Raw genomic sequence first — 26,614 nt, 5'->3', positions numbered from 1 at the left:
AGCACACACTTTCCTCTCTGTTTCTTTCTTTTTTACTTTTATCTCTCAGTCCTTTTCTCTATTTCTCCTCCATTCCTCCTCATCAAGCTTTGTCTTCCTCCTCTCGTCTCTGGCTCCCAGAGTAGTGTCTGCTGGGCCCTTATATAGGGCACCCGGAAGTGCTTCAGGTGTCTGATGCTGTATTTGTGTTAGCACTTCTGGATGTGGTGGAAGAACTGCTCTCCAGTGTTCAGCAGTAATTGTAGTATCCCCTGGCGGTACCCACGGATCCCAATAGGGCTGTACCAAACTCCAACTTCCATGAAGCCCTGACGGAGACCGAGACACTGCTGCAATCCAGGGGGGCTGCCATCTAACGTTCAGGGGAGGTAATACTCTGGTCATACTTGCTCCACCAGTGCTCCCAGCATGGAAGCGTCCAGGCTGGGCAAGGGCGCCAGCTATCCACCACAGTGCATATGAATATAGACTTAGAACACAAATTTAGAAATATAATACAGCAACAGGAAAATACACAACTATCTCATAAGCAGTTAAGTGAACACATATGCAGTTAAGTAAACAGTAACAGAGCTCCATAAGTTTCAGACCAAATGTGATGAAACTTATAGTGAGAGGCTGATGTAACTAACAAAACAAATGGCAGTTAGCAGCAAGAAAGAAGAGCAAAAAACAAACAAAGTGTGGGTCTACGATGCTTTAGAATTGACAGCGTCAGACTAGGTTAACTAGCCACCGCATGCTGAAGTCCATAACTGTGGTGTACCCTTATGATGGTTAAGTGCTGTTCCAATAACCATTAAGATTTGTTCTTCTTAATCACTTCAAGATGTCATTGCTTGGCCATGAGTAATAGGTTGGTCAGATAATCAATGGCACCAACTATCACAGCACAATACAGAGAAGAAAAACAGAATGGAACAGGATCAGTAACAGCTGGTTAATGATTCCCACTCTTTATGTAACAAAAATACTTAACAGAAGTTATTGCAATATGGACAGTCTAATCAGCAGGTCTGCGTTAGGGTAACACAGAATAAAGCAGTGAGTCTTCAGCCTTAAATGCTGACACTGATGGGGCATCACTTACTCTAGCAGAACAATTATCCCAAAGTTTGAGTATATTTAAAGGCACAACCTTCTATATAAGTAGGCTTATGCATTCTTAAAATTTTAAGGTTTGCCTCTTATGACTGAAATATATGCCATGGAATGCATACATTAACACGTAAATGGGATAAAAGCCATGGTAGAAGAAGTATTTTAAAATCAGCCCTAAACTTACCAGAAGGCTACAGTAGAGAGTGAACAGAGAGGTTAGGAGCACGCACTGATACAGCGCATTGCCGCACCCGCTACATGAAACATTAACTTAGAATCACAGATTAGGATCCTCAGCAACTTTTACAGTTGCATTGTTGAGAGCATCTTGACCAGCTACATCACCATCTGGTACAGCAACACTTCTGCTATGGACCGCAAACGCCTGCAGAGAGTGGTAAAGACTGCTGAGAAGATCACCAGGACCCTGCTGCCTTCTCTGCAGAGCATCTACAACTGCAGAGTCCGCAGGAGAACTGCCTCGATCCTCAGGGACCCCACCCACCCCAGGGACCCCACCCACCCCTAACACTAACTGTTCACACTTCTACCCTCAGGCAGGAGGTATAGAAGTATGAAATGCAGGACGTCCAGGCTATAGAACTTTTTCTTTCCCAAGGCTATTAGACTCCTAAATAACTGACTGGAGTTTATAACCATGGTTCACCTCATTCTATCTAACTCACACAACTGTATTTGACTTGTCCATCACACACCTACCTGCACAATTACACTTTATATTTATATTCTGTTTTTATACTTTATGCTGCCTCTGGTACTTTTTATCTATCCGCTGCTTATTATTTATATTTATCTTTATACGTTGGTTTTGTCATTTGGTGTGGACAGCAAAGAAAGAATTTCATATGCACATGACAATAAACTTTGAACTTGAACTTGAGAGCAGCCATGTAACGGTGACACTTCAGTACCACACTAGTTCACAGGCAGTGGGACAGTGTTAGGTTTTTTATGGTGGCTGGTTAGCCATTTCTACCACCAACCCCGCAGGTTTTTCCCTGCAGGTTGGAGGGCCTACATACAGGGCTGGATGCAAATTAACGTCATACCCAGGACGGAGCAATTGCAGGTTAAGGGCCTCACTCAAGGACCCAACGAAGTAGAGTCACTTTTGGCATTTGCAGGATTCGAATTGGCAACCTTCCGATTGCCAGTGCAAATCCGTAGCCTCGGAGCCACCACTCCACAACATTTTTAATTAACTGTAGTTTAGAAATAAATCGATTTTAATAGCCTGTGAATAACATATTGTGGTCAGCAGTCCTTAAACAAAGGAATGAATGAGCATTTCTGCAATAAAGAAGCTAAATATTGTAATGGCACTGACATGTTTGATCAGCCTGGAAGTGAGATACCTACAATATGAGCTTGCATTCCATCATTCAAATAAGAAACTTTAGAACTACAGTAGCTGCAAGGTAGCCTATAAAAACAGAACACCTCCCAATCTCACATAAGAATTCTAAATAGTGTGGTAAAAGCAAGCTGTCCTTCTCAGGGCCGTGAGCTACCTAAAAGAGTGATGTAAAGAGGGAGAATCCACTGACACTCTGCATTGGTGAGCACCAGCATGGCACTGCAATACCTTCATTTCCAAAATTTAAAAGGTAATTTAAAGGGTAAAAAGTATCAAAGATAAAAAGGCTTTTGATGCAGAACTACTAATATAGGCCTTTTGAGATAAATGTTGACTGCATTTTATTACTATGTGCAGAGTTAACATCAAATAATACAAGTGTAATAATAATATAAGTGTTTAAGATGTGATTGAAAACCTTACTATTCTGTAAACGTCTGTCAAATTGTTAATGAATGTGTTTTGCTCTGTGGATATCTGTCATATCGTTATTTGATCTTTTTTTGTAATGCTAGCTGTACATCTCTTCACTTTTAGTCATCTCTTTTGTAACCTATCATGCTACACTTGTTCAAAACAGTCCCTAGACTGATGTTACCCGGTTACGTTGACTTCCTTTGTAAGCCACTTTGGATAAAAGCCGCAAATAAATGTAAATGTAAATATGATTTATTTTTTCTGTGTTTAAAGTAGTTATTACTTATCCAATGTTTTAACTCACTGAAGCATTTAATTAAAGCCACAACTGGAAAAAGCATCATTACATTTGATTAATACAAACAGTTGAATGTTATCTGCATACAGTGTGAGTGCAAGTAAATAATGTGTTTTAATACTAAATGTCCTAAAGGCAGCTTATACTGAACTCTAAGGGACACGATGGCTAATATTTGTACTTAACAACAAAGTGCTGCTCTTCCATCTTTAAACATGCTGAAGTCAATCCGATAAATATTAAATAAAGTAAAACACAAAGGAACACAATTTCTGGCCACCAGCACAATAACAACACAAATTTAGCCTTTCAGTAATTGAAAGATAGCAGCCTGATGATTTCTGTAGTGAATTGAGGACAAAAAGCTGACTAGAACATTTCATATTGTAGTGTGATGAGATTGAAGTTGCAGTGTCTTTTTTTCAATAATTTCACAAAGGAAGAGTGCATTTGAAATTGTTTTTTAATTATTAAGTATGTTTGAGTCTTAACTTGATCTGTTTAAAAATGTTTCCACAATGGCTAGTTTTAATAAATCATAAAACACATTGCTTAGGAATAAGATCAAGTACTGATATTAAGAATGTCTACTGCTAACATGGTACCTGAGTTTTCCACTAACTTGATGACCATTTGGTCTAAAAAAACATTGGTTTGGTTTTCTTTGAGAAACTGTAGTGATTATATAGTTGTTTTTATTTTGTTCAATCCTGCTTTTTTAGATTTCTTTTCCTGCTATTCCTTTTTAAAAATATTCCTGGCAAAGCCACTTTATTTCTTGTTGTACTAGTCACTAGCCATTTTGTTTAGCTCTTTTGCATGGCAGCAGACATATTATTTACAAGTTGCTGTGCCTATTGCCGGTAACGTGACATGAAAGTCACATGAGGTATTTAGGTTATTTCGTGACATCTATAGATGCACATCTTCAGCTATCTGAGCACTGGATCTCTTTGAAAATGTTCTCTAGCTTGTGTAAACAATAAAACACAGAACACAGCGTAAAGTGTTGGGGTTTCCGGCCCCGTATACTGTAAACAGAAATATATCAAGGTCAATAGTACAAACAAAAATCTTGTTCATGCGCGCAACGACTTCACATGCGCCGGCGGCCATTTTATATAGGAGGAGCCGGAAGTGGAAGAATGCTGGGAAGGAGGCGTGAGGGATGACGGGATTCGTGACGTCAGGGAAGATGGCGGAGGAAGGGCGGAAGTGGACGTGGTGCGGTCAGGTTATGATGGCGGGCGTCTTTTTCCTGAAAGAGAGCAGAAAGGTTAGTACCCGCCATTCCCTACCGACAAACGTCCGTCGAAGCGATTTCGGGTCCGCCGGCCTCCTACTCGCGCATGCGTGACACGACCCCCCCCAGCCCAAGACCGTCCGGTCGGGCGGACCTAACCGAGAGGTCGTGGACGCGAGAGAGGGCATCGGTGTTGGCCTGAAGGCCGCCGCGGCGATAAGTAACCGTGAACTTATAGGGCTGTAAGTCCAGGAACCACCTGATGACCCGCGGATTCGACTCTTTGTGGAGGGACATCCACTGAAGCGCAGCATGATCAGTCACCAGAGTGAATTCACGACCCAACAGGTAGTACCGGAGATAAGTCACGGCCCTTACTTAACAGCCAGGGCTTCCCTCTCCACCGCCGCGTACCTGGTCTCCCGGTCCAACAATTTCCGGCTTAGGTACATCACGGGGTGCTCGACACCATCAACGCTTTCGCTCAACACGGCGCCCAGGCCTGTGTCTGAAGCGTCGGTCTGGAGGATAAAGGGTAGCCCAAAATCAGGGGTCCGCAATACAGGTGCCGACGTAAGGGCCTGTTTCAGGTCACTGAATGCGTGTTCTGCTTTGTCGTTCCATACCACATGCAGGGGAGCGCCCTTCTTTGTCAAGCTAGTCAAGGGTGCTGCCCTTTCGAGAAACGGGCACGAACGGCGGTAGTACCCGCTAGCCCCAAGAAAGCTTGCACCTGTCTCTTGGTATTCGGACGGGGCCATTCCAGGATGTCTTTGACTTTGGAACATTGGGGTCTCACCTGTCCTCATCCCACAAGGTAGCCTAAATACTTGGCCTCCTTCAAGCCAAAAAAAAATTTACGGGGGTTAATGCGGAGGCCGGCTTTAGCCAGTGTCACGAGGACAGCAGAGAGCTGCAATAGATGCTCCTCCCAGGTGCCGGAATAGATGACGACGTCATCCAGGTAGGCGGCACTATAGGACTGGTGGGGCTTCAGCACTCTATACACCAGACGTTGAAAGGTCGCAGGGGCCCCGTGCAGCCCAAATGGGAGGACCTTGTATTGCCAATGTCCGCTAGGGGTGCTAAAGGCAGTTTTTTCTTTTGCAGATGCCGTTAAGGGAATTTGCCAATACCCTTTTGTCATATCAAGCGTAGTCAGATATCGAGCCGCACCCAGCCGCTCGAGAAGGTCGTCAATGCGGGGCATTGGGTAGGCATCGAACTTGGAGACCTGGTTTAGACGTCTAAAGTCATTACAGAATCTCCAGGATCCGTCCGGCTTAGGAACGAGGACAATTGGACTGGACCAGGGACTGTGACTCTCCTTGATAATGTCCGAGTCCAGCATCCGCTGTACCTCCAGTTCCACCTCGGCGCGTTTTGCCTCCGGGAGTCTGTAGGGCCTCTCCCGGACGACTACTCCGGGTTCCGTGACTATATCGTGGGCAATCAGCGAGGTCCGGCCTGGCGACTCGCTCACCACTTCGGGGATGGCGTAGATGGCCTGGGTAATCTCCCGCCGTTGTACGGGCGTTAGCTCGTCACCTAGGTTAAGGGCAGTCGTGCTCGCGAATAGGGAGAGGGATCTATGTGTTTCAGGAGTCTCCTCCCTGTCCTTCCATGGCTTTAACAAATTAACGTGATAGATCCTCTCGCTCGGTCGACGATTAGGTTGCTTGACTAAATAGTCGACGAGCCCCTTTCTCTCCTTAACCTCGTATGGCCCCAGCCAGTGAGCTAGTAGCTTGGAGTGGGAGGTGGGAACGAGTACCATCAACTCGATCCCCCGGGCGGAACTCCCGGAGGACATAGTTGCGGTTGTAACACCAGGCCTGCGCTGCCTGCGCACGAGTCACGTGCTCTTTGAGGAGAGGCCTGATTTTGGTGAGCCTGTCGCGCAGTTGCGCTACATACTCCAATATGTTAGAGGAGGGAAGGGCCTCAGCCTCCCAGCCTTCTTTTAGAATGGCCAAAAGGCCCCGGGGTTGTCGCCCATATAATAATTCAAAAGAGGAGAAGCCCGTAGAGGCCTGGGGCACCTCCCGGTAGGCAAAGAGCACGAGCGGGAGGAGTTGGTCCCAATTCCTGCCGTCAGCGCTGACTACCTTGCGAAGCATCTGTTTAAGCGTCTGGTTAAAACGTTCTACCAGACCGTCTGTTTAGGGGTGGTAGACAGACGTCTTCAGGTGCTTTATTCTCAGTAATCTGGCAACCTCCCTGAACGTATCGGAAGTGAAGGGAGTACCCTGGTCCGTGAGGACTTCTTTAGGGATACCCACTCGTGAGAAGAGGTTGACTAGTTCCCGTCGCGATGTTTTTGGTGGTAGCGGAGCGCAGGGGAACCGCCTCTGGGTATCGGGTTGCATAATCAACCATGACCAATATGTACTTGTGGCCACAGCTGGAGGGCTCCAGGGGTCCTACTAAGTCGACCCCTATCCGGTCAAAGGGTACATCTATCAGGGGTATTGGGACAAGAGGAGCACGGTCCCTCCTAGGAATCTGGCGAATCTGGCAGTCCGGACAGGACTGACAGAAGCGCCGGACCTCCTCGTTGATCCCGGGCCAGTAAAAGCGGAGCTTGATTCTCTCCAATGTTTTCTCGGCCCCGAGGTGGGCGCCTAAGAGGTGTGCGTGAGCTAGCTCGCATACCTCCTGCCGGAAGGTACGCGGAACTAGCAGCAGCTTCCGCACCTCGCCCTCGTGAGTTGCCACCCGATACAACAGATCATTTTCCAAGACAAAGAAGGGGCCACGTGGCATGGAACCGTCCACTTGTGAGCTGCCTGGCAGAACAATCGCATTCCTGGCAAACCGCAGGGAATCGTCATTCCATTGTTCTCTCTTAAACGAGGCGGGCGGGCGAAATGGTGGTCCAGGCGCTCAGGGGATCCAATGAAAGGTTGGGGGGATGTGCTCCTTGGCTCGTCCCTTCGCGGTGGGAGGTCCCGGTTCAGAGCCCGATGCCTGAGAAACCTCCCCCCTTGTGCCTGCGCCATTGTGGCTTGCCTCAGTGCATGGCGTGGAGACCGCGGGAAGGGCGCCTTGTCCTTCCATAACCAGACCCAGTGAGGCCCCAGGAGTGGTGCATGCCTTACCGCTTTTTCTTTGTGACCAGTCTTCCCAGGATCACTGGAAAGGGGGGCTCGGGCAACACCGCGACCAACAGTTTGGACAATTCCCCCCTCCAGGAAAGACAGCATGCTGCGGAACGGTAAGCCCTGGTCTCTCCATGTACACAAGTGACTCGTACATGTTTGTTTAGCCACTGTCGCGGTAGGACATAACGGCAAGCGACAATAGTTATGTCGAAGAGAGCCACCACTGAGTGCCCATTTACCAACACCACTCCCGTGTTTGGACTTGCCAAGGGGTGCGGCGGAGTACAGTACCTCTCTGCCGAGGTCCAGGTGCAGTCCATCGGCTCCATGGGGGTGTTCAATGGGCAGGTTGGTAGCAGGTGGCCGGTCTCCCCACACTTGTAATAGCGCGAAGAGGCCGGCTTTTCTCGGGGTCTGGGAGGTGCTTCTGCAGCGCGTCGAGAGGGCTCGGGGGTGGCCTTTCTGCCCCCCCGGCTCGGAAAACCGCGAGCTGACGCTCCAGGACTTCCAGGAGTCCTGGCATGTCCGTATAGGGGTGGCGCCGAACCTGCCGGGCGAGGGAGCCGGGCAGTGCGTTGACCAGGCCCTCACAGGCCACCTGCTCAATGACCTTCCGGGCTTGGGGGTCCTTGGGCCACAGCCACCAGCCCATTTTGCCCCAGAAGTCGAAGGCCTGTGCTCGGGCCGGCTTCTCAGGGTCAAACTGCCAGCTCCGCCATTCACTCGACTGCTGGCTCGGCGTAATGCCGTAGCGTGCCAGGATCTCCCATTTCAGGAGCTTATAGTCCGCGGCCTCCTCCTCAGGGAGGTCATAATAAGCTCGCTGCGCGGGCCCCTTTAGGTAGGGCGCCAGAAGGGACGCCCACTCGGACCGCTGCCACTCGTTCCGGTGGCCGTCCTCTCAAAGATCCCCAAGTAGGACTCAATGTTGTCCGCCTCCGTCATCGGGACAAGGGACGGAGGTTTTGGACGAGGCGGGTCGCCCTTACCCTTCGGCATCCGCGTTTCGCCAGCGGCCTCCAGTTCCCGGGTAGTAGTAGCCTGTGCTTGCTGCAGGGACTGGATCTGGGCGTTAATGCCCTGCAGCACGGTGTTGAGGTCCTGCCTTTCATTCATTTTTCTTTCTTCGGTGCAGTTATCCTGCCGACTACGCCACTGTAAACAATAAAACACAGAACACAGCGTAAAGTGTTGGGGTTTCCGGCTCCGTATACTGTAAACAGAAATATATCAAGGTCAATAGTACAAACAAAAATCTTGTTCATGCGCGCGACGACTTCACATGCGCCGGCGGCCATTTTTATATAGGAGGAGCCGGAAGTGGAAGAATGCTGGGAAGGAGGCGTGAGGGATGACGGGATTCGCGACGTCAGGGAAGATGGCGGAGGAAGGGCGGAAGTAGACGTGGTGCGGGTTTAGGTTATGATGGCGGAGCGTCTTTTTTCCTGAAAGAGAGAGCAGAAAGGTTAGTACCCCGCCATTCCCTACCGACAAACGTCCTTCGAATCGATTTCGGGTCCGCCCGCGGCCTCCTACTCGCGCATGCGTGACACTTGTCTTTAGAGTAGAGGAAGCTAAATGACTCTTCCTAGAAGAAATTAGTGCTAGGACCCTTCCTTTGCTCCTTGGACTATCTTCTCTTGTTTTTATTTTTGGATTTGACAATCAGTTTCTCTTTCCTTTTCCTGGCAAAAATCATGCTTATTCGTATCAGTACCTTTCACTTGGTTTATTTTTCTGACGTTACCAGTTCTCATTCTTGCATTCACAACAATCACCTTCTGGAGCTGATTTTTCAGTCATTAGGTTTATTATAATTTGTATCAATCCACTAATATTTAAGGAAATACTATAAATATTATACTGTTCTAAGTAAGGTTGTGATCATATTCATTGGTTAATTTGGAATAATAAATACAGAAGACCAGATAAAGAGCCTTTAGTAGCAATTTAGAATAAGGCTTAGTTTAGAGTATCTGTTAGTCACTTATTGCAATGTCTCAAGACCTTAACAAATAATTTGCTTGCAATAAGACTTACAAAGCACCAAACACTTTAGAATAGGCACTTTAATAAGTAACTAAACCATGCAGCACAGTAATCTCTTAAAGTCACTACTTATGTGTTACCTGGCTAGCTTTCTTATAGTGTTTTACATGGGCAGGCCATTTTGTTTGGTAAATGTGACCATGCAAGTGATAACGTATAGTATTTTAAGTATATGATTATGAATAGTTAAACCAACATTGGATTTGTGGTTTTTTCTATTGAAATCGTATGTCTGCGACTCTGTTGCCAAAATAAAAAAGATTCTATTTTCTGATGAGGCCAAAAAGACAATGCATGATAACAGAGGACATTTAGGATGAAGACTAATCTTAAATGTCCCAGGGCAGTAATTTTTGCCATAGATACTTTACATGTAAAATATATACAATAAGCTAAGTTAATATATACTGGTTATGATCTATCTGTGTATCTATTAAATTATTAATAATTAATAACATAATAAATTAAGACCCACTTAATCCAACAAGGAACAGAAGTTAGCAGGTGTCTTTCCCAGAAGCCCTGAGAACATGACAGGAACCAGTCCTGGACAGGGCACCAGTTCACAGCATTGCAGGGACCATTCATATAAACACCCACATCAGGACAATTTACAATCATTATTTAATCCAACATTGACAAGATGTGGGAGGAAAACTGGAGTAGCCAAATGAAACCAAGCCAACCCTACATAGAGGACAATCAGGAATGGTATTCGAGCCAAACACTCTAAAGACACGAAGCAGTAACATTAACCACTGCACTATTGTGCCAATTATAATATAATATAATATAATATAATATAATATAATATAATATAATATAATATAATATAATATAATATGTGCAATTTTGTAATTCATTATTAAATTTCAGACTTCTCACAGTTCAAGACTACATATTGCTCATTACTTACCTTATTTTATAACAGCAGGTAGCACACAATGGCAAGCTGTGAACAAGCTGAAATTCTTGTATGACAAAATGTTAGCTTGTCTTGACCTTTGCAAGAGACAAACGTCATTCTTTACTCATTATTGTTGGTTTAAGCTACCACTGTTTAGTTATATTCATAGAAATATAGAAGAGTAAAATCAAAACATTGTATGTTAATTATATTTGCTACTTGGAAGTAGAACCCTTACACAGAAGCATAGGGGAATACATTGATTTGAATCTCAACATTAATCATCTTCTTGATATGGATCCCCTTCATACAATAAAGTTTTGAAAAATTTCCCAAAACAATGGAGGTAGAGGACAAAACAGAACAAAATGATAACATTGTACTTTACTATTAATTACTTTATAAATTGTTGTTGCAATTAACAGCCTATTGGTTTATGACCAAAAGCCTGGGCCGCTAGTCTACAGATCAAGCTTAAATGCTACCACACAGAGGGTCAATGAAATGAGTGGGATATACAAATAACTTCAGCATTTTTCTTTCTTTCTTTCTTTCTTGAAAGACCATTAAGTTCATTACCTAAATTAATGCAATAGCATAATGTACTCAGTGAAGTCACTATATCTGTACTATTATCAGTCATTAAAACCTCTCTTTAAAACATTAAACACAGATCAAATCAGCAGCAAGAACAATGTATTAAGGTAAAGCACCAGCATGCAAATTAATTTAAGCAGTAATACAACCCTTCATGATATGGCCACACACCTAACTGGGAGCACAGCTGCTGAGCTGGTGTGAAATGTGAGACCTTCTTTTCCAGGTACTTTAATCTTATTGGTCTCGTGAGGAATGCTATATAGATTGCTTGTGGGAATATTTTATTTTTGATGAAACAAAAATAAAGTTTGCAAGCAAAATTTTGGAGCAATTGTAACACCCATTTAGAGAGATTTTACACAAAGCAGAATGTTCAGTGGGTTTTGTTATTTAGATGTAAGATATTCATTTATTGCTACTAGGCAGTATTTTAGTGTATACAATTTTTTCTAAAACATTATTTTAATAAAATATGTAGACTTTGAGAAAAGTACGGTACAGAAAAAGTGTGGCCTTTCTCTGCCATTCAGACATGGCATTGATATAGAGATACAAATATATATCATATAACAAAGATGGATCAAGTTTCCCAAATGTATGAGCAAAAATACATTCCATTAAAAAGTAAAAGTAATAACCATGGGAGAACACTAAAGGGTAAAAAAAAAAAAAATAGTGTGAATGTTCTGTATACGTGGTCATTTCTAACTACTACATTGAGTGGCTGGCCCATTTTTGTCCCTCTCACAATACCGTGCCTCCTTCGTACTTAATTCAATACAGTGGAACCTCGGTTCACGAACGTCTCGGAACACGTACAAATCAGTTTACGACCAAAAAGTTCACCAAACTTTTGCATCTCTTCACGACCACACACTCATTATACGAACAAGCCAGTTTCCCTTTTGGTTTGTGTGCGCTGATGATTTCCACATGTGTTCAGTCTCTCCCTGTGCATTCCCTGTGCAGCGAGCAAGAGAGAGAGAGAGAGAGAGACACACAGACACGCGAGAGAGAGAGACACACACATGCAAGAGAGAGACACAGAGACACAGACAGACAGACAGACAGACACACACGCGAGAAAGAGAGAGACACAGACAGACAGACAGACACACACACACACACACACACACACACGCAAGAGAGAGAGACAGACATACACACACACACACACACATGCATGCGCGAGACAGAAAGAGAGACGGCTGGACGCATAAGGCCAAGAAGGCAGTTAAAGAATGCACCTTGGGCTTGTTTTTAAAGAGACAGATCCGAGCATTGTTTTAACCTCATTGTATGTAATGAAGACTTTTCTCTATTGGATTTTAACCTCCACTTCACTTCTGTTTACAGCGATCGGTTTGTAGCGTGCATTGTTGCAATGTTACTTTTCGGATTACGGATTTTTCAAATGTTTATTTTTTTCCCTGTGCTTAAAACTCATTAAAAAAAGTGTTTTTAGCGAGCAGTTTGTAGCGCTATAGCACAAACTCTTGCAGTGTTAGTTTTCTCTATTGTTCAAGGTTTTCTCAGTTTTATTCAAGGTTTTTACATTTAGTTTACTATTACGCTGTGCATTCTATGGTATAATTAACTATATTTGTGCTTAAAAATCTTTAAAAAAATATTTACATACAGTTCGTACTGGCTGAAACGGATTAATTGTATTTACGTAAAATCCTATGGGGGAAATTACTTCGGTTCACGCCCAAATCGGTTTACGACATGAGTTTTGGAACGAATTATGGTCGTGAACCGAGGTTCCACTGTATTAGACTCCTTTCCATGGTGTCTTTTCTTCTTCCCTTTTGTTCACTCTCACTCCACTCCTTCCTTCAAATTTATAGGGTCACATGTGCTGTATAAAAAGCCCTTGTACTGTATGCCTAGAGCTCCTTGTGTTATCTATAAGTGTTCCTGTACCCCCTAATTCAATCTGCTACTTAAAGGCACAGGCATCCCCCATGCATTCTGTCCTTTTCAAAAGCCATAGGAGGACCATCGGCAATGCAGAGGAACCCACTGCTGCCCTCTAATGGAAAGAAAGAATAGGTAGTCATACTCTGCTGCCTTTCAAGTGTATATAATCCTCTGTGTTAATAAACCCTAGGGCATTGGTGTTGAACTCCGGGCCTGGAGGGCCGCAGTGACTACAGGTTTTCATTCTAACCCTTTTCCTAACCAGTGAGTATTTTTCATTGCTAATTAACTCCTTTTCTCTTCATTTCAATAGCCCTGTTTTAAAGGATTCAGTCCTCTGAAATTAATTTATTTCTTAATTAAATGACAGCCAAACAGAAATGAGATGTGAAACGAGCCAACTGATGACCAACTAAACTGGGATTTCAAACTCCAACCAGTCTCTTAATGAGAAACTGATTCTTGCTGTTAATTAAGCCCGTTATTTAATTCAGTGGCTTGTTGCTGCTCTCATTCTGCCACAGCAGACATTTCCAAATCAGGTGATTTTTCTGTTTTTTCTAAGAACACCATCAAAATGTTTTGGTGACCTGAGAGATCAACCTTACTGAGACCTTCACCTTTCTTTATTTTCAGATATTCTGTGATGGGCACAGGTGAGCTGGTCATATGGTGGCTTGTTTAATGTCTCACTATTGTTTGGCTACTAGTTAAGGAAAAAGAGACAACTAAGGGGCTTGAGTCAAGTTAATCAAAATGAAGGCAAAAGAAGTTAATTAGCAGTAAAAATGGCTCACTAATGAAGAAGATGGTTAGAATGAAAACATGCTGCCACTGCGGCCTTTGAGGACCGGAGTTTGACACCCGTATCCTAGGGCAATCAACACTAATATAAGAACTAGTGTGCCCAGTTGGTGTGCTAATGCAACAAATCTGAAATACAACGCATAGCACTAATACAGTTAGAAACTGAGCTTAACATCTTTATATGGGCGCAGGGAACCTCTCACATTCCACTGCTCTTACATTTAAAGAGTCGTGAGCGATCCAATTTTTGCAAGAACTGAATTTGCAGCAAAACTCATGGTTTTGCATCTCAAAAATTTTTCATGAAATAAATTGCCCACCTTAATTCATGCCATTCACAGAAGAAGAAAGGTGCTTAGTTTTAGTTCTTGTCTAAAAGTGTTCTTATGTATTAACTTTGCATGCATTTGCCTGTCATTTAGTATTTAAATAAAGAATTCTATTGAAAAAAAAATCATTGTAAGAATGCACTCAAAAAAAAAACTTTAAATAAACTTCCCAGAAATTCTTTAGCAAGTTTTGTGTTCGCAATTAAAAAACAAATTTTACTGACAGTTTTACAAAACTGTATTTGAGTTGAAACTTGCCTGCTTCTCTCATCACTAATCTCACTGGACAGCAACTTCTTTCTAAGTCCCTTTTCACTAATGGCTCAAATAAATGCACAATGCGAACTTCCTAAGGGTAGTTCAAAGAAGAAGAAAGTCATTCCATGATTCTTGGGTAGGGTGACCAGATGTCCTGTTTTATGCATTGCATTCCATTTTATTCATTGTATTCCATAATTGAACAAAATTTAATAGGCCTGATCATTTAATAAATGCCAATACCCCCCTACACACTCTTTATTTTAATATATAAAACAATAATATATAAAAACAAAAATTACAAAAAAAAAATTTAATCTACGTCTTCTACACTTGCTGGATTGGCAAGTTGTTTCTCATATTGGAACTACTGTATGTCAATTTGGTGACCTTATTCATGAGAGATGGGGATGGTTTTCTGCAGCCCACCAGAACTGACACATATGCACACACTCAAACGCACTTTTACATCATAGAATTTGTGTCATCCATTCTTGGATAAGCTGGATAGGGTGCTCAGCTTGGAAGTATTGGATAGGGCTGGCCTATCATATTAAAATGCAGCTAATCATACATTGTTAACCTATTAAAGCCATTATCGACTAGACAGAAATTCATCAAACAAGAATCTTCAAAAATTTTTAAATACTTTGAGGGAGTAGAAATTTCAAATTGATGTGGATAGCTTTTCCGTCAGGACAAAGCTATACATGATGGCTCTGAACTGAGATTTGATACCGTGCCGAGGTGGCATCATCAGATGCTGTTCATCAGCAAACCTGAGTGGTTAAGAAAGAGCATAGGACCTCACAAGTGTCTCCATATATTTAGATGCTGACCTGTTGATTCCGTAGGCACTCAGGAACTCAACAGGTGCCACAGGGAGCCAACGTAGTGACGATCAGATCACAGTAATCATTTGCTGTTTTATTCTTTATGATGTCTTGTCTTATAATACTCTCACTCATGCAGGGATTGAGTGGATGGCCTTTGCAACATACTATTGTACTTTCTTTTTTTAATTGGACTGTTTCTTGTTATTGAGTTTTTTATACCATCTTTCAGTTGTATGTCTTCTGTATTGGGGTTCCATCTACTTCCAGTCCATGGTTTAAAATGGGTTTATTAAAAAAAAAACATTTTTCCAAGTCTTTCAAGCTTTTCAACTTCAGAGCCTGGCGTATTTACAGTCAAAGCTACACCCTTTGCAGGGAGGATTTCCTTTTTTCTCTTTGTCTGGAACTGAATCTACTTACCCTTTTCCGGGTTTTTATTTTTATTTGTGATCTCTATGTAACATTAAAAGAAGGCGGCCTGGTGGTGTCTGTTCTTCACCTTTCTAGGCATTTTGTGGATGCCTGTTGTTGGTTGTCTATTCAGGGTACGACCAAGTTTCTCCGGTTTTCAGTTGGCAACTGAAAAACAGGAGAGCATTAAGAGTTCCTGAATTTCTCTGTGCTTCCAACCTGAACTTCATTAGGAGGCCGAGCCAACTGAGACAAGGAAGTAACTAAAAGTCTTTTAATTGTCATCAAGTCATAAAATTAGATAATTCTATCCCCCAGTTACACACAGCATGTACCAAATTTTACTATGTCATTTTGCATTTAACGAATGTAAGCTAACATGCAGAAACCACATGTAAAAAAGTAATTACACCTCTACTGCTTTCATACTAATTAAGAAGGTAAGTCGAGCCACATGCTGCTAATCAAATGCCCTACATAAAAGCAGAGCCTTTGGCACAGTGTATGCAGTATATAACACCGTCTCTGCATACTGTTTCTACTGAAATTAAATAAAATGTACAGAATTGTCTTTCCCTGAGAAAAAGTAAGACAAAATAAACTGGACTAAGAGTTAGAGATGAGAAAGACGGTCCACCATAATAATATAGTCAAATATACTATATAAGTTTGCTAACATACTGTACACTGTACATGTTGATGCAATGTCATATAATATTCATCACAGAGACAAGTGGTCAAATTGGACAAACAGAGGAGAGACAATACCCATCTACAGTATTTAAACATGTCATGAAAAAACGTTTATTTTTCTCTTATACTACTCATCTGCTTTCCTCTTCTTTCTTAAATGAAATTATTTCCCGCTCCACTATTTTCCTGAAGTAAATGATTCATTGCAGCTTTGGGCATGTAATGGCAGACTGATGAATTTAATGGCTTTGAGAATTAAGCCCCAAAAAAGATTGAGTGAAATGAGCTCTCTTAAATTCAACATTTGTGATCTAATCAAGTTATAAAAGCTGCATAGTCTTTGGGAAGAAATGAAAACCATTCATGCAATCAGCAATTATGAACATCGGCACTGAACACAGATTTAAGTAAACAATTACATACAGTATGCAAGCGAAAATGCAGCACTAAATTCATATCTTACTAGAATATAGAAAAATAAATAGTCAGTTGTCATGTGTTTTTATGCTAAAGCAAATCCAGTATGTTACTCTATAGTGGAATGACTTAAGTAATTCTTTCTTATATTTGTTTAGATTTTGCATTATAAGAATATAAGAAATCTGACAAATTAGAGGAGACCATTCAGTCTATCATGCTTGTTTGTTTAGCTAATAGCTAAGCTCTCCCAATATCTCACCCAACTAAATCTTAAATGTTGTCAGGTTTTCTGCTTCAACTACGTGAATCAGTAGTTTGTTCCAGATTCCCACAACTCTTTATATAAAGAAGTGCTTCACGGTTTCAATCTTAAAAGCATTTCTCCTTAATTTCCACTGGCATGCTCATGTACGTGATTCACCATTTAGTGAAAAATATTTCGCTAGATCTACTTTATTGATGCCTTTGAGAATCTTCAAGACCTGGATTAGTCACCAAACAGTCAAGGCTAAACAGGTGTTGTTTTCTAAGCCTATCACAACAGAACATGTTCTTAAGTCCTGAGATGGATTTGGTTGCTCTCCTCTGTACAATGTCATATGCTACTATGTCTTTGTTGTAGTCTTGTCACCAGAATTGCACACAATACTCCAGACATGTTACTCCAATGTCTCCATGTAACATACCAAGAAGGTGGCCTGGTGGTGTCTGTTCTTAACCTTCCAAAGCATTTCGTGGGTGTCTGTCATTGGTTATTTATTCAGGATATGACCAAGTTCCTCCAGTTGACAGCTGAGAAAGAGCATAAAGAGTTCCTAAACTTATCTACTGGGTTTTCTATGTGATTCCAACTTGAATTTCATGAGGAGGCTGAGCTAACTGTGACAAGAACATAACTAAAATCATTTAGTTGTCATCAAGTCATAAAAATAGAAAAATCTATTGCATTATATAGTCTAAGCATAAAATCCATCAGTTTATATTCAACAGTTTTTACAATGTATTTTTATTTTGCTTTTTTACTGCATTATTATAGTAATGTCATCAGAGTGCTATCTTCTTGACATTTTGTCATGGTTACAGCAACATTGTTAAATATAACACTGTCCATTGCTGTCATGGGATTGAACTGTGTCTGTTCTGTCATCATTGTAATGTTATTTAAGATGGCTGGGATAACTCTGATTTCATGATTCTATTTTTGGCTGAGAATACTCTGCATTTTGACCACTCGTCCATCTCCTGATCTCTATTCTAATCTTTTCCTAAAAGTGATTGCATCCCCTGGAATAATAATTTTTTATTTTGGCTTCAGGCACTTGTTCATTATCTGTGCCAGAGCATACCATCAGTGACCAAGAATTATTACCCCATAATACTTGTATAACCTAAATTTGATGAGAGATACTGCTCAATTTATTGCTTTGGTAACCATGTGATGTTGAACCAAAAAAATAAATAATGTATCTTTCCAGCTTAAAAGTAACGGAACTTAGTTTAACTTCATTAAAAATGATTAAATTAAACCAAGTCTGACAAGCTGTTACATGTATAAGATAGCCATGTGATTAAAGTAGTGTCTGAAAGTTGTTTCAAAATATAGGAAAGACATTGTAAAAAACTTTATTCTTCAGCTAATTGTTTTCTGGAGAATATTTTAAGCTTTGTTTGGCAATTAAGATTTAGCATGTTCTCTTGAACTTAATTGGAAATATCTGTAACCTTCTAGTGAAATAAACTTGTCTACGATTCTTTTGCTTGACCTTCTGAAAAACATCTTTGCTGAACAACTAATAGAATGGACTGCCTGGCCCTCTGTCAGAAGTTCTTGATGATCATCATGGTTATCACAATTTATCCTCTATAAAATGTACTATTTCAAAACTACAATGAACACTATTATGTTTCAGCTAGGATGTATTCACTGACTTTCATTTGTTTTTCTCTTTTTCAATATTTCTGTTGATTTTTAATTACTGTTTTTTATGTGTTTTTATGTTTTTAAAATTTTTTATGTTTATTAATTACATAGCATTTACAGTATGTGTGTATGTATGCTGTGTACTTAGTTTTTTGTTTTCTGTGGGTGGAACCCTAAAAGGTGGAGCCACCATTTTGTCACTGCTGATCGATTGGATCAGCCTTTATGTTTCAGGTTGAGGTGTAGGTCTCTCAGAGGTTCATTAAGTTTTGTAGTGTGAAGACTGTTTATAGGGAGTATTGATTTGGATTATTCTGACCATTATCAGAGAGTTTCTTCTTGTTTTTTTTTATTTGCTGGATTGTGGATTTAAACTTGTTTTATTGGGATTGCCTATTAGGCATTTTTTTTTTGCTTGTATACCTGCTTTGCCTGTTTTTCCTTCTTTTTTATTATTTTAATACATTATTTAGAAAAGAGAACCTTGTTTTGTTTTTATCTCTTATCTTTTGTCTATTACAATTATCAGACAGTTCTTGAACCATTTATATTCTATTTATTATCACAGTCATTGAGAACATAAGCCTGTAGTTTCAGACACATGTCAGGACTGACACTACTACAGAGGTGAGGCTTATGGGATGCTGGAACAACCTGGAGCATCTCGAGAAAGACCCCACTAGCAAAGGGAGAATTTCACACAAATCCACACACACTGTGGCCAGGCCAATAAGTGAACCCTTGTCCTTACAGCTGTGAGACCAAAGCATTAACCATTTTGCTACTAAACCCTTTGCATCATGACAAGTAATTAGTTATTTTTGCATATTTTTAGATTAACAAGGCTGCACTACTGTATAGATTTGCTATAAAAAATGTTATGCAACATGTATCCACAGTGTCTTTGCCTTGTCCTACATCAGCATATACAGTAGTTAAAAAGAAATGTCCTCCTAATCTTCTGTTCTATTTGAATTCCTTATTTTAAACTTCACATTTGGATATTTGATCAACACAAAAAAAACGTAATTTTTTAAAAATAATACTCTATGTATTACAACTTATAAATTTCATTCATATGTATTTCCTAAAAACCAAATTCTAATTTTGAATTTTTCAGTAAAACAGTGCAAAGCCTATGAAGTTTCTTTGATCCATCCCATGACTTGGTAGCTTTGAAGCTTTTCAATGTATAAATTCAAATGTCGTTTTCCATTAAGAGTTGTTTGATTAAGACCAAATTGCAAGTGCACTCCGCAGTCCCTCTTTCATACACCTGCACCTGGCTTTTACTAATGACCTCTGGACCTCATGTTTGTCAAATCTCCCAGAGTCCTTTCACTAGTGACGTCAGCTATGTTGTAGTCTGTATGCTATAGACAATGGACTGTATCCGGTTTCACTGTGGGAAGTCCAGATTTCTGACACACTTGACAATAGAGAGGATTTCACAACATTGTTGGCATCAAAAGCACATCATCAGTCTATCTGAAAACAAACAGAACTCTACCTAATGAAATTCTACTGGCTCATTTCTACTTTGTAAAGTTACATTAAAAGAAAGTCTCTTCTGCATCATTAGGCTTTTCAGTTCTTAGAAATTAGTCAGCTTCAGAGCAGTTGATGAAGTAGCCTTAAGAAAAGACAATAAGCAAAACACAATAATCCTCCCATGTCTTTACTTGCTGTAGTAAATTCAATTTCCTAAGTACTCTCTTCTCTTCTTCCTCCATAAAACTAATTACTAATTGTAGTTATTAGGTATACACCTATATTTGTCATAATGCATGAAAAAACAAAGTGCATATCTGGCCTTGAGAAAGTTTGCCATCAAAACAACCTGTAATTATTAGTACTTCTAGAAAGTGTCCATAAATCAGCACCCGCAAGCTACTTATCCATTTCAAAGGTGTATTGAAGATTGCAGCTAAGTGCCACTTGAACACTGATAAGGACATAGTGATAAGTAATCTCAATTGTTGGTAAATATTTAGAACGAGTGCATGAACATAAAACAGTGATACAGTTCACATTAAATGTTATCAAATAGAGCCAAAAATGACAACACATCTAACTTTAACTAATACTTACATATACGTACCGTAGAGATACAATTCAAAGGTAGTCTGTGGTGAGTCTGCCTACGTGCACTGGAATGTGTAAGTGAGGGTGTCTACAGATGGCATGGCACCTTATCCAGGATTGTGTGCCCACTGTTGCTGAAATTGGAACTGACCTCAAAAACCCAGTTAAGAATAAGGTAATCATTGTGAAAGCTAAACTTGACATCAGGTGTAAACCTTTCTGACCATTTGGACCACTAACCGAAAAAATACCTTGGGAAGCCAGTACTTACAACAGAAAGGTTTTTACTGACTCACTTTTTTACGTAAATTTACTGGAGGCTTAACAGAAAACAAACCAAATAGAAAAAAAACATTTCTTCAGCCAATAGAGCAAGTATACCATAACCCTTATATGGCAGGTGATACACTTATATTACATTGTCCACCTCCCAGTCACCTTAACATCAAGGGATCTCCCCTTTCCCACTTTATCTTTCCTTTCTCCATTTCTTTCTTCATCCTTTTCTCATCCAAGACTCAATCCATCATCAGGTTCCTGCTCTGCTTCTGGATAGAGGAGTCTGTTAAGCATTTAACCAAGAGAACCTCTGGGTATTCTGCAGGAATCACTTCTGGAGTCATGCTGGACATGTAGTAGCTCTGGCACCAATCCTGAAAAGTGCCTTCTAGGGGCACCAGGTACTGCCAGATCACAAAAATGTACCAGTGAGTCCACCTGAATCAACACACACACTACATAACTGGCTCACAGTCCCAAGAAGTGACCTGTGGAATTCCTAATTCCTGCCTGGGAGTGCCCCAATGCTTTACCATGCTATGTTAAAAGTCTATACTAAGACTATACCATTATTTAATAATGCCTTTTGCTGCCATCTTAAGCTGGCATTAACTGGGCAAGCTTCAAACAGGATTAATGGTGTTGTCGAAGCTCATAATTTGTTGCCTGAGAAAAATAAATGGGCATGTAACTTTTTACATGATTAATAACAGCCCAAATACTCCCCATAATAATAATTCTTTACATTTATATAGCGCTTGTGCTGTGGGATTTGAATATGGTAACTGTCTCTCTTACATGTCATAAAAAGAGACAACAGGAGACTGGCATCAGAAAAGGCACACAGCTGTACAATTTTCTGCTAAAATACTTCATTTTAACCCAGTGAGCCCAGAAAATGTCCATGAAACAGGCATTGTTTTTCTTTCTATATAATAAATAATATACTCTAATGAAAAAATGCTCTACTACTGTAGCTGTAATGTTTACAGTGCCTTTGGAAGGTATTCAGATTCCATTATTTTTTTCAAATTTTAGGTTGCAGCCTTATGCTACAATCTTTAAATTAATTTTATTTCTTATCAATCAATGCTGAATACCCCAGAATTATAAAGTAAAAACGGATTTTAGAATTTTTTGCAATTTTTTTTAAATAAAAAAAAAACTGAAATATCACATTGACATAGGTATTCAGACCCTTCACTCGGTTTAGCCTGTAGTCTTTGCCCCACGCATATTTGGGGATTTTCATTCATTTTCCTCTGTGGATCCTTTAATTGGTCCTTTCATGTGGGAAGTGGCATCCTTCACATCTTCTATAACTTTGTGATGGCCAGTGCACTTTTCTATGCCTTGGTGTGCTGAGCTGGTAGCATCACGTTGATTCAGGTCTACCGAATCAACAAGCTAATTCAAAGGGTAAGCTCAGTTATATGATGCACTCTGGACCCCTTGGAGGTCGTAAAGAAGGAGAGAATTAAAACAAAACTGGGTGTCATTATGAACGATCCTGCACATCCTCTTTCTGACACACTAACGCTGAGGACTTTCAGCCAAGAAATTATTCATCAGAAGTGTGTCAAGAAATGCTACTGGGGCTCCTTTATACCAACAGCAATAAGTCTACATAATGCCTCACTGGGACCGTGACTGCCAAGCCAGAGGTTTTCTTTCTGTGTTCAGACCAAAGTGTATGTGTTTTTTTTTAATTTACTAATCTACCAATTTATGTAAAGAGCTTCTGTAAAAAACAAAATTTCCCCTGGGGACAAATACATTTTCATCTGTCTAACCATTGGCTCAATCTGAGGTCCAAAGCAGGTTTCCATTAAGGATCTCTCTGTTCTTAAAGCTTTTCTTCAACCCTGACTAGTCTTCCACACAGAATGATGCCGCCACCATGCTTCACTGTTGAAGTGGAGTGGAGTGCAGACATGACATAGCACTTAGAACTGAGGCCAAACAGTACAATCTTGGTTTTATCAAACCAGAAAATCTTGTTCCTCACATTTTGAGGGTCTTGCAAGTGCCTTTTTGCAAACTCCATGTGGGCTTTCATATGTCTTTAAGTAAGGATGGGCTTCTGTCTTACCACTCTCTCAGAAAGCCCAGATTGGTGGAGTGTTGTAGTGTTGGTTGTCCTCCTGGAAGTTTCTCCTATCTTCTGACAGGTCCTCTGGAGCTCAGCCAGATTAACCATTGTGTTTACGGTCACCTCTTTTACCTTGGCCTTTCTCTCGTGATTGCTTAGTTTGGATGGGCAACCACCTCTAGAAAGTTGTGATTGTTTCAAAATTCTCTCATTTAAGAATTATGGAGGCCACTGTGCCCTTAGAAACCTTCAATGTTGCGTTTTTTTTGTAAACCTCCTCAGATCAATCCTGTCTCTAAGCTCTGCTGGCAATTCTTTCAACCCCATGGCTTGTTTTTTTCCTCTAATACACATTGTGAAACCTTCTATGGACAGGTGTGTGCTAATCAATTGAACTGACCACAGTAGGACCCCAAACAAAGTGTAGAAACATTTCAACAATGAGAATTAGAATAGGATATACCTGAGCTACATTTTGGTTGTTAGAGCAAAGGGTCTTAATACTTGTGTCAATATGATATTTCAGTTTTTTATTTTTAGTAAATTTGCAAAAAAATCTAAAATCTTGTTTTTTCTTTGTTATTCTGGGCTGTTAGGGGTTGCATAATATAGGAAAAAATACTTTAAATGATTTTAGCATAAAGCTGCTATGTAGCAAAAAGTGAAAAAGCGAAAATGTGTAAAGAATACTTTATGAATGTACTGTATATTTGGATAAATTTGAGGAGCCAATTCCACTGGGTCCTGATGACGCAATACTCCACTGTCCTGAATTAACACAGGCACTTCTATTGCTAGAACCCTGTAATCAACCAAGCAATCAGTCAGACATAAATATATATTTACATTTTCTGAAATTCCTTAGTCCACACTGTCACTTGATCATTGGGCACAAGACAAGAATAACCCTGGAGAGGGAGCCTATTCATTGCAGAGCACACTCTCAACACACACTTATACTCATCCATACAGGGTTAATGTTACAGATTAGCTTAATTTACACTAGGTGGCATAGCTCCCTGCTTGCTTTGCTCACCAATCCCCCTGCCTGTGCTACGCGCCAGCAACTTCGCGCCTCTGCCGCTCGCGTATGTGAATTTCACTTTCACCAAACAACACTTTTAATTCTAGTGGATAGGTCTCTTCATTGGGAAGAAACACTACCTTTCTCTGATGGCAACATGAATTTGATGAACCTCAAGTCTCCGACTTAAAGTTTAAAGCCTACATACTTCTGTCATATCACCTTTGTCCATATATTCAATCTCTTTTCGCTTTTACCTTTTCGTCAATATCACATTGAATTTTGATTCCATGTTTGGAATTACATCGTGACAACGCAACATATAACTGCCTGTGAGTGAATATCGTTTTGTTCTCTCTACACGAAATGTGTCTGACAATAGCATTCACACAAATGAGAAATGACTGAACCGTGTGCGTGGTTGTGAATGTTTTAGATGTGGGCAGGACTTTTCCAAATCCCTTTGCATAAGTTCTTGTCTCGCAGGGTTTGAAATATTCTCTCACAGGATTTCATTTTCACTGTCTTTCTGAGAAGGTCACATCTTGTCTCTCTATCCAAGAGTTTTTTTATTATAATAGAGAGATATGTTTAAATGAGGAATCAGGCAAAATGACACCTTATATTGGATAATATATTGCCTGACATCTCATTGCATCCATAATGGCTAACACGTTACAATTACCCACTACTATTCTCATGTGTTTGGTATGTTGGTGAATGCTTGGGGAACATGAAGAAAAACTCTAAGTGGAGAATATGCAAGTGTCACACGGATAATTGCAAGGCCAGGAATGAATTTCAGATCCATGGAGGTGTGAGACAGAGGTGCTAACCCATTAATTAGTCTCTTTTTGTACCAGTTACATTTAATAATGGTAACATAATGGTAACATTTTAGTATTTCATCATAACCATAGAATGGGCATGGATGCATATCTAATGTTGAACCCGAAGTTACAAATCAGCCATCCATCAGTTTTCTGAATTTGTTTTTTCCACTACAGAGTTATAAGGAACCAGAGTCAATAACAAATGGATGACTAGTTAAAGATAACCATTTTACTGTAAAAGATATCAAATATTCTACCTCACACTGATAAGGCTTTGGTATGTAATCTTTGATTTAAGGCAGGATGTCCCTGAAGCAGATTGTTTAAATCCTGGAAACTCCTCAAGCTAAGGGAATATCAGGTAAAGAGACAAGGTAAGTACATAAGGGAAGGCAAGGTATGGAATGAAATGTATGACTATGAATGACACACAAATGAGATCTTTGTAACTGACTGGATAGTAATCCAGAGTTGGATTAACCTTGGACCACCAGATGCTGCAATGTACAGAAACAGCTCTTTACACTCATTTCCACCACCAACATCCATATTCAATGAAATCCCTGAGACCTTGGTTGTGTAAGTCATCCTAAATTTGAACAAATATAGGACTTTTGGAGAACTGTTTTATATAATGAAAACAATAAATAAAACTATTTGATTCAACCAACATGTTTTTTTTTTCTTCTTTTTCAGTTTGGGGCCATTTGTTCATCTTTTCCCAGGCAAATAACCCTTCTGATCACAGCAACATGCCAATTGGATTTCAAGGCAGACGGAAAACCTAATTTATTATGTAAGCTGTAATTCTTAGTCTTGGCCACCAATTAAATGAGAAAGGATTGGTTTTGCAATGAGAGAACTTTAATCCCAAGGTAGTAATTAAAATAGCCTTCCCATAATAATACTTTGAGAGAAAATCACAGCTAAATAAACACATTACCACACATTCCAGCATGTTGCACAGTTTACTAATGAAAGTAACCATACTGCATGTGGGCCTTTCATTTAATTCTTTGTAGACTTCTCCTGACCTGCTCAGTTATGTGAATACTAAATTGAGGGTGATAACTGTGAACAGAGGTGGAGGCACAAAACGACATGGATGAGGACAACAATAATTGACCAAAGATGGCACACCTCAATAGACATGAGATGACCTGACACTTTTTAGAAATAATTTTTCTTGCAAGGGCACAGTGAAAACAGTGTCACAGTTATATAAATATAAATTGTAAACTGAATTTACTCTGCATTTGGTCCATCATTTGAATTCATTTTTATTGAAAGAAATTATCAGTTGTAAAACAAATGAAAGATGGGCCTAAAGATGCTGGTTCTACTTCTGAATAATCTCAAAACAAGTTCCATTGACAATGCTGCATATTGAAATATACGTCAAATGCAGTTATTTCAATCTAGACAATGCTAGGAGTTCTGTGTAATATCTAGTAGTTTGAATGAAATGAGTATAAGCTGTCCTATCACATTTTATGAACTGTTTGATTATGTATGACAAACCTGTACCTACTTTGGCTACATTTGCATTGACTGTCTCTGCATTTTTCCGATCTTGGACTGCTTAGCTCATTAAAACAAAGTCTAA

At 40.4% G+C, this 26,614-nt stretch overlaps 1 protein-coding gene across 4 annotated transcripts in view; it reads left to right on the top strand.

The window, feature by feature from the left end:
• Nucleotides 1–26,614, top strand: part of LOC120523742 (protocadherin-20) — a 52,018-nt gene that overhangs the window by 19,175 nt on the left and 6,229 nt on the right. For 2 of the 4 annotated variants that reach the window (XR_005632691.1, XR_005632690.1), the window contains one exon: nt 25,705–26,199. The gene's annotated coding sequence lies outside the window, so the exon portion shown is untranslated. Of the gene's footprint in view, nt 1–25,306; nt 25,383–25,704; nt 26,200–26,614 lie in introns of those variants that run through there. The other 2 variants (XR_005632689.1, XR_005632688.1) reach the window with 2 other exon arrangements.

This window comes from Polypterus senegalus, chromosome 2 (genome assembly GCF_016835505.1).
Source record: "Polypterus senegalus isolate Bchr_013 chromosome 2, ASM1683550v1, whole genome shotgun sequence".
NCBI lineage: Eukaryota > Metazoa > Chordata > Cladistia > Polypteriformes > Polypteridae > Polypterus > Polypterus senegalus.
Note: the sequence above shows the minus strand (reverse complement) of the source record. Positions and strands in the feature narration are given on the sequence as shown.